This window comes from Chamaea fasciata, unplaced genomic scaffold, assembly GCF_029207755.1.
Source record: "Chamaea fasciata isolate MVZ Bird 193981 ecotype frontalis unplaced genomic scaffold, bChaFas1.0.hap1 SCAF_7, whole genome shotgun sequence".
NCBI classification, from domain to species: Eukaryota; Metazoa; Chordata; class Aves; order Passeriformes; family Sylviidae; genus Chamaea; species Chamaea fasciata.
In genome coordinates this window covers 17,804,123-17,811,371 of record NW_027094092.1, presented here as the reverse complement: position 1 = coordinate 17,811,371, position 7,249 = coordinate 17,804,123, and the positions used below count along the sequence as shown (strand labels likewise).

The 7,249-nt window shown below is 49.1% G+C and overlaps 1 protein-coding gene across 2 annotated transcripts in view; it reads left to right on the top strand.

Moving 5' to 3' along the window:
* Positions 1-3,622: 3,622 nt before the first annotated feature.
* The window catches only part of CRACR2B (calcium release activated channel regulator 2B), a 46,216-nt gene continuing 42,589 nt past the window's right edge, over positions 3,623-7,249 (top strand). The window contains exon 1 of one of the 2 annotated variants that reach the window (XM_066187773.1): positions 3,623-3,680. The gene's annotated coding sequence lies outside the window, so the exon portion shown is untranslated. Of the gene's footprint in view, positions 3,681-4,149; positions 4,166-7,249 lie in introns of those variants that run through there. The other variant, XM_066187771.1, reaches the window with a different exon arrangement.

The window sequence follows — 7,249 nt, the reverse complement described above, 5'->3', positions numbered from 1 at the left end:
GTAAAGAAAATCTTGTGTTTAGAAGCTGGCTGCCCTTTTGACTCTGCCTTTTTTTTTTTTTTTTTTGAGTTAATATATGGGTGGAGAAAAATGATACAAGTATTTTTTTTATCCCTTCTTCCTGGACTGGTAAAACCACTGAGTGATTATGTAAACCACTGAACTATGAAACAAAATACTCTGGGCAACAGGGTGTGCTAAGAAGTTGCAGCTTGGCACCCTTACCCCTTGCCTTTTGCATCAGAACTGACTGGTCTGGTGCTGACTGGGCTGATGCCACTGTCTATTCCAGTGCTCTGATCCAGAAGGTTTGGGGATTCTGGTTCATGCATTTCAAGATACCAAAAGCTGTGCCTGGTAAAAGGCCTGAGTTCTCACCTCACCTGTAGTTTAATCTGTTATATTAACTTCTCAACGAGAAACTTTTGTATACTTCAAGGTATAACCACAAATCAAAGCCTGGCTTTAAAAATAAAGGTCTAACTCTTCACAAGGAAATTCCTGTTTTTCCTATGGTAATTTGCAGGGTGTGAACGGATACTGGGAAAGTACCACTCTCTATTAACCCTCTTTTTGCCTTTTTAATTCCTCAAGTGATACAATGGCTATTGTGTAATAGCTTATTGGCTTATAGATTTGAGCTCTGATGAAGGAACTGCAAATCTGTCAAAAATACCTCAAACTACCCTCATTTTCCTTTTCAAAAGTTTCACCCATTTGCTTGAAATTCTTGCTCATTCATCACAGATTGCAAAGGATGAATGAATTAGGGAAGATCACCTTTCCCACTGATGTAGAAAAGGGCTGTGTCAGCTTGGTGAGTGGCTTTTTGTTATGCAGTGCTGCCTTGTCTGTATGAGACCCCACTCTTTTTGAAATCTATGGAAACCTTGTGATTAGGCTCTGGATTGGATATGGAGGGGTTTATTGTGATAGTGCTCACTGGAACTGTTCAGCCCCTTGTTCAGTGTGTACCCCATGGCAAGCACAGTTATCTTCTGGACAGCCATTGCTGATTAACCCTCACTTGCCAAGTCCATAGGAGCAAGGCCATCTGTGGCAGTCACTTCCTTCTCCAAAATGTGTGGCTGCGCAGCCCAGCAGGGCCTGTCCACTCTCCAGTGTATGGTGAGCGAGAGGTCAGGTTCCTGGACAAAAATTCGTATTGTATCCATGCCCAGTGGTCCATCTAGCATCCACTGGATTCCTGCAGGAGTCCCAACCCTTGCCATCTCCACCATTGCACATAAAGGATCTGTGCATTCAGGAATCCACTTTTTTTCTCCTTCCTGTGTTATTACTTGCTGCTTTTAACAAGGCTAATGGTGACTTTGTTGTGCATCTAACCAGCCCCTAACCTGTACAACACTGTAGAGTTGTTTTGTGTACAACAGTCCGTGCCTATGGCATGCTCTGTAACCCACAATTAGTGTGTAGTATAATTGGTTTGGTTTGCTGCCTGCCCTACTGCTAATACTGTTGCAAGCTGATTTTCAAGGCATAGGAGAAAATACAGACCACTATGTATAGGACCTAGGAATTGTTTTCTCATGGCTTCTTGGAAGGCTGTGTACCTGCAACACTCAGACCAGAGAATAAAAGAGAATCTGCTGTCTGCCAGCACTAGGGTGTCGCTAAGTACTTTTATATTCCCCAGTGGTTTTATTAATTTATAAGAATTATCTGGTAATTCAGTACTTCCTTGGAGAAAAAAGCTCTCACTCTTGCCAAAGCGGTTGTGGGAGAAATACCTGAAACTCTGTGTGTGTTTATTCCTTAGCGGGGGTCCATTTCTACTAAACATATGCTGGCTGTGGTGGGTGGCAGGGCCACCAAGTCAGAGGGCCTTGCCAGCAGTTTTCTCAAGCTTTGTTTCTGTCTTCTCCTTAAATCAGCGAGAGAATGGACCACCTCACCTGGCTGCCATGTCAGCCAGCTTGTTTGTGCCAAGCACATGCTGTGCCTTTACAGTGGGCTCTGGTGTCTGCCTTTCTGAGTGCAGCACGAGTCGCTCCCCTCTCCTCTCCCTCCTTCCCCTTGCGTGCTGGTGGGACATTGCTTCTTTTCCAACCTGCAGGCAGCTCCACTAGGCCAGCCCCTACCTGCATCCATCTCAGTCTGTGGATCCACATCAGCCCTCCTGCACAGGGAGGACGAAACTCTAGTTCCAAACAGAAGACTTGGAAATGTAACTTTGAAATAAATACCTCTCACTTCTGGGGTTTTCTCTTGTTCTTGAAAACAGCATCTAAAGCAGCTCTTTGAGCTTCATGTGTCCTGGGACTCCACTGCTGCCACGGAGTTTGAGAAGACCTTTAAGCACACAACACATGTGGAGGTCCTGTGGAAATTACTGGTGTCAGAGCAGCAACTAGACCAGCAATAGCATACACAAGTTATGTATTTACGTGGCAATGTCACTAAGTAGTGTTCACAGTCACTTTAAAAGTTCAGTATTAAATTGTTGATGCTTTTTTTTCCTCCTGTTTCTATTTTCTAATGTTTTGCTGAAGAAAATGTAACTATTTATTTTGGCAGAAATATATCTTCTAATAAAAACTTTCTTAATATATTTACCTGACTCTGGTAGGCTGCTTCTCTTGCTGTTTAAAGGTTTATTAATATTTTTTGGGTGTACTGTAGGATGTGGGTTTGTTTTACTAGGCCCAAGCCCATTCAAGTTCCTCTCAAGGTCAACATTTATCAGTCCACCATAAAGGAGGCATTGATCTAGAGATGGAAAAAGGGTGCATTTTGGTCCAGTTCTGATTTACTCAAGCGGAAGTGCTATTAGCCTCTGTTTATTGGAGCTTTCTGGCAGACCTGGGTTTCCAGGAGGAATTAAGCACCCTCTTGTGGGAATAGAACGTGTTTGGCACCTGTGAGAGGGTTAGTAAAAAGCTACTCACAAATTTGAAACTTCTCCATTATGGGACCACGTCTTGAGGAAACTGACCCCTCTTTCTACAGAGTCTATTTCCTTGCTGGTGAAATAGACGGGACTGGCTGTTGTGTGTGTGCCGGTTGTGACAGATCCCAGGGTCTGCCCCGGTTACTCTCCAGCTGAAGTGCACAGAAACCATCGGCCCTTGGGTGTGTGCCGGCCGGGGCTTTCCTTGGTGCCAGCCCAGGGATCTGGGTACGGCCGCCCTGGAGCCGCGGCCGGGCTGCGCAGCTGGGATGGCCCGGAGCAGCACAAGAGCCTCACACGGGCTCGGGCTGCTCCTTGTCCAGGCTTTTGACAGCAGGAAACTTTAGGAAGAGACTTTGTTATGTGCTGTCACGTGACGGGGACAAGTGCTGTAATTAGCATTTTAGGATGCAGCTGGTAAAGCAAACATCTTTCTTAACCTAATGACTGCAAAACAGCAGAACCCCCAGGGCGGTGCTGTTAATCAGTGAAATGGACCCTTCCATAAAGCCGCCCGGGCGCTGCCTGCCGCTCCGCCGGGGGAGTGGCCGGGAGCGGGGCTGGGAGCGCGGCTTTCCTGCCCCTCGGGGGTGCCGGCGCTCGGGGCGGGGGCAGCGCCGCTCATCCCGAGGGGCCCGGCCCGGCTCCCGCCGCTGCCCGCCCGCGGCCCCGCTCATTTCCGGCCGGGGCCGCCGGCGCCAGCGGCGCCTCCGCTCCCGCCCGGGCGGCCGCAGGTGCCGCTCGCTCCCGCCGGGCCGCGCCGGGCCAGGTAAGCGCCGTGCGGGGCTCCGGGCCGGCACCGGCGGCGGCGGGGTGAGGGTGCGGTGCTCCGGGGCCGGTCCCCTCCCCGGGGCGGCTGCCGGCTCTGCCCGCAGCCGAGGTGCCGGGGAGCGGCGGCCCCAGCGAAGGGCCTCGCCGGCGCTCTCACCGTCCCCTCACCGGTCTCTGCCGCTGCCCCCTGAGGCTGTGGGGAGACGGCGGCGGGGGGCCGGGAGCCCTGCGGGTCCTCGCCTGGCCGCAGGCACACACCTGCCCCGTCCCCGGCTGTCGGAGGTGCCTCGGCGGTGACGGGCGGGTGCGGAGGATCCGCGTCCCTGTGCAGTGCCGCCTCCTCCCGCACACGGCGCTCCTGAGGCGGAGCCGCGGCCGTGCCACGGGATGGGGAGCGTCTCCTGCTGGGGTCCGGGATGGGGAGCTGCTGCCTCGATTGCCTTCTCTCCTCCTCCGTCGCTGTGAAGTCTGCAGGCTCCTTTGGTATGAGGTCACGGAACTTCGGTCTTTCTTGTTGAACCTGAGTGGGGACCTGGTTATTTTCTCTTTTCCTTTTTCCAACGTCCTTTGTTCAGGGAATATTCTTTCTTGCCGTGGTTCCGGTGCAGATGACACTGCATCGTATAAAGATGCTGCAGGTTCCTATAGCAGCTATGTTGGTGCTGCTTCTCCTCTGGAAGGAAAAAAAATATCAGAGCTTTTGCTCTCCTACGACTGCAGCGTCTTTCCCCTTAATATCTTGTACTCATAGGATGCACTTCGGTGAAGTTGTGCGTTGAACCTAAGTCCTTCCTGCAGGACTTCCTGAAAACGGCTGAGGGGAAAAGAGGTCAGCCTCAGACACAGGGAGATGGCTGTGCTCAGGAATATCCTGAGGAGGCAGGATAATCCAAACACAGCTTGCTTGTTTAGTCTTGACCTGATAAGTTCTTGCTTATTCTGATGGTTATTCTGCATCAGAGGGGCCTCAGAAAACCTTAATTTCTAGCTTTGCCCTGTGCAAGCTCAGGGGCAATTGTATCTTATTTTTCATGTTTTAGAGCTACGTGTATTTCTGAGGATCATCTAACTAGCTATATGTAGATGAATATATATACACGTATACATCTCCTGAGGGCTATGGAGATTACTTTCCTTGATCAAACAGGTAATCAGTTTGGTCTGTTCTTTCACTGGCTGGTTCAGGTGGTCCAGAGGATGTTCTGAAAAACTGCAGTGAGCTGGGGTGGAAAAATCCTCTCTTTGCCAGGATATCCTGTTCCATAGAGAGTGATGTGAGGCCCGAGATACAAAATTTTAGAATTCTTAATAAGATACTATAGAATGTCTTTGAAGCTACCTTGCTGGGCAAAAAAATACTCTGATTACCTGGAGCATCACTCTTCTCTTGGCTTCTTGTGGGAAGTACGAATTATCCAACTGGAAAATGTGCTTGGTTGTTTTGTCACCCTCAGAGAGGAAAACTTTTCCCCCACACCCCAGTTTGATGCATCTGATGAATCGAGAGCCTGCTGTCTACTGACCTGAAGATGGTGCTGCAAAGGAGGGCTCCATGTGGGGCTGTCTTTAGCAGCACACAGACAGTGCTGGGGAGCTGCTGTTCCTCGTGACTTTGCCAGGCAGCCTCAGAAAATGAACAAATGGGATGGGGACAATTGACAGCAACGGAAATCACATGGGCTCAGCTCCATGCACAGCGCTCTTCATGGTCAGAGAGCTTTGAGGAAATCGATCCCTGTGTACAGAAAACTAGATTTGGTTTCCATAATGCAGCTACTCACTGTCTAAATCTTTTTGATTTCATAAGGCTGCTCTGGGAACTAAATCCTCCCTCCTCTCCTCCCCTGCTTGCTGGAGCTCATCTTGGATTTAAGGACAGTGACGAGAAACTTCAGCTGTAGAAAATGTGTCATCTTCCACTGAGTGGAGCAGCGTCTCCCTCCTTCCTGCCAGATGCCTTGGCTGGCTGTCCATGTAAAGTCTGAGGTGGAAATACTTGGTTTACTCTTTACCTCTGAATCTCTCAGGATTCATTTGTTGTCCTACCAGAACAGCAGAATTGCAACAATTAGTAAGAGCTTCTGTCCTTTGTCCCTGTGTATCCTTGGAGGTACCCCTAGCCCAGCAGCTTGAAAGGGAGGTGCTGTGGATGTCCTGGCTGACCCTCCAAGTATTTTCCTAGCAATGCTCTCTTTTCCTCATCCTGCACCCGGAGCCTTTAATGTCTTGGCTGATGCTGGGAAGAATTTCCCTCCCCATGGTCCTAATGCACATTTTGCTAAGCAGACCTGACCTCTGCAGCTGTGCAAGGAGCACTGGGGTGGATCTATTAAGTATTCCCATGGGCTTCTGCTGTGGCAAGGAGAACCATGTGCTCCCCTCCAGCCATATGATCAAAAGGACTGCCAGCCCTAAGCTTTTAAATGCCATCAGCCACACATTAAAAAAACCAAACCATGAAATTACTTTTTTTTTTTTTTCCTTTTAAATCATGTTCTTAATTTGCTTTTTCCTGCTAATTTCTGATTGTCTTGGAGATTTCTGCATGCCTGTATAAGCTGCCAGGAATGCCTGAATCTCCGTATTTCACCTCACTGCAGGACCTAGGTGCCTCAAGCGGAATAACAAATACTGTGAGCTTTGGGAGAAAACAACACCCAAAGTAGCAGTGTGTTGTGGGTGGGTTGTGGTGCTGTGGACTTTCAAACGAAGGCTGGAGCCATGCTGGGCTTTCCTGTGCTGAGTTCAGGTTGGGGTAACACGGCTGGGAAGCCCTGTAGACTTTTTAACCAAATGTTTTTCTCTTAACCTTGTCTGACAGAGCACTAAAGCAGCAACAAATACTGTCTTATGCTCTCAAAAACTGTGGCTTTAATCTAATCATAAAGCTATGTTTTGGAGGAAATGAGATAAGGTGCAATGCTTTGGAAGGGTACAGTGTTCTTATCTGCTTGGCATAACTGGAGGAAAATCTGTCAAGTAAAAAAAGTGAGAGCAAGGAGGCTTGTAACATCCTTGCTTTCTATCCAGTGAAGTGTGTGATTGCAGTTAATTTAGCAGAGATGTCATCTGAAGGAGGAGCTCTTTCCTCTGCTTCTGTACCTTCAGTCTCTGCTGGTAGGAGACTTGGTATCACTGTTCTGCACCAATTACTGCCCCATCCGTGTGGAAGGGACTGCCGGGTTCAGAAGGATGCCTGAGGATTACACGTACCTGAAAGCCCTGCAGGAAGGGCTTGTCTTGTTCTGGGGATGGCAGGAGAGCTCTGAAAACGTGCCTGGGAGCTGTGAACCTCCTGAGATTTGCCGTGGGGGTCCAGCACCGTGTGGGCTTGGGGCTGGATTGAGTTTATGTTGTTGGTAAGATCCTGGTGGATGTAAAGGTGTCCCTGCTCACAGCAGGAGATGCATCATGGGCTGAGGCAACCTGTGTTTCTGGAGAGATGAGACTATGAATAAGGGGAAAGCTCTGAAGACCTACCCTGCAGCTTTTTGAAAGAATTAGCCTTTAGCACATGTGCTGGATGAAAGTAAAGCAGTGCAGTGGAGGCTTGAAAAAAGCCTAATT